This window comes from Etheostoma cragini, unplaced genomic scaffold, assembly GCF_013103735.1.
Source record: "Etheostoma cragini isolate CJK2018 unplaced genomic scaffold, CSU_Ecrag_1.0 ScbMSFa_2165, whole genome shotgun sequence".
NCBI classification, from domain to species: domain Eukaryota; kingdom Metazoa; phylum Chordata; class Actinopteri; order Perciformes; family Percidae; genus Etheostoma; species Etheostoma cragini.
In genome coordinates this window covers 18,823-20,401 of record NW_023266297.1, presented here as the reverse complement: position 1 = coordinate 20,401, position 1,579 = coordinate 18,823, and positions in this window count along the sequence as shown.

Genomic DNA, 1,579 nt, shown 5'->3' with positions numbered 1-1,579 from the left:
ACACACACACACACACACACACACACACACACACACATATACAGACACACACAGACACGAGAACAAAGTTAAAAACAGTTAATCAACACAAACACACCCTAACCTGGGACACACGGACACACACAGACAGTAAAACTTTTACTACGCACGCACGGACACACACGGACACACACACACACACAGACGGGGTCTTTTTACCTGTTCAGGTGAGCTGAGGGTCGACGAGTCTGTCCTGCTGAAACTCTGCTTCCTGAACCTAAAAAAAAAGTAGTAGAAGAAGAAGACGGGTGGAGACTTCTTAACTAACCTGCTGCGCTTCTCCCCGCCACGCCCTCTGCTGCATTCTATCCTGCGGGAAAATTCGCTTAGTTTCTACAAGCGTCCACTAAAAGTTGTGTTGTTGCTGCTGACATACTCAGATTATTATTCTAAGTGTGTGACAACATTATGGGATGGATCCCTACAGAGATAGAGCTTTTAGTTAAAGAGTAAGATCCTTTTAGTTTAACATGAAACAGAAATCAGCATCACCAAACCCACCAGACTCCATGTAAATAATCACTACTTTTAGCGTGTATAGAGCAGCATGTGTGTGTGAGTGTGTGTGTGTCTCTGTGTGTGTGTGTGTGTGTGTGTGTGTGTGTGTGTGTGTGTGTGTGTGTGTGTGTGTGTGTGTGTTGTCAAATGTGGGTGTTTTTGTCTGAATTTGGGAAAGTAATTATTTGGGACCGGCTGCAGAGTGTATTCTGTCAGAAAGTGCAGCTCTCCATCTATCTATCTATCTATCTATCTATCTATCTATCTATCTATCTATCTATCTGTCTATCTATCTATCTATCTGTCTGTCTATCTATCTATCTATCTATCTATCTATCTATCTATCTATCTATCTGTCTGTCTATCTATCTATCTATCTATCTATCTATGTCTGTACTCGGCTCTTCCCCGCCCCCTACCGTCCGTTATGGGGTACTGCATCACCGTATATGGTCCGAGCGACACATCCGGGTCCCCGCCTCCTCCAGCGGGGAATAGTTCCAGGAATCAGGATCCTGTGCGCCGCTGTGTGTGGACCCTGAAACAGCCACAGCACGGTTCAGCCCCGGGGCCCCCAACCGGAGCAACACACGGGGAACTTACCCGGTGACATGGACTAACGGGAGCGGAGACAGACAGCTTCAAACACCGCGTCAGTTACCCGCCAAACCCCGGTAACTAACGTTACGGACAACGCTCCCTAGCAACAGGTTGATGCTAACGGCTAGCTACAGTTAGCTGGCCGTTAACTTTAACTGTTAGACACCAGAACGAATCGTTAAGTTAAGATAAAAGTTTGGCTTAAAACACTCCCGATAAACGAACACGCGTTTCCTGGGTGAAAAGTATTCAAAGTATTGAAAGTATATTAGCCTACATTTATCGAGATTTCGCGTCATTTTACGTAACTTCCGCCCGTAGTTGTATCCCTTCTAGCCATAACATTAGCTACTAGTTAGCTTGTTAGCTAACTTTTCAGTGATGTGACAACACACACACACAACACACACACACACACAACACACACACACACAACACACAC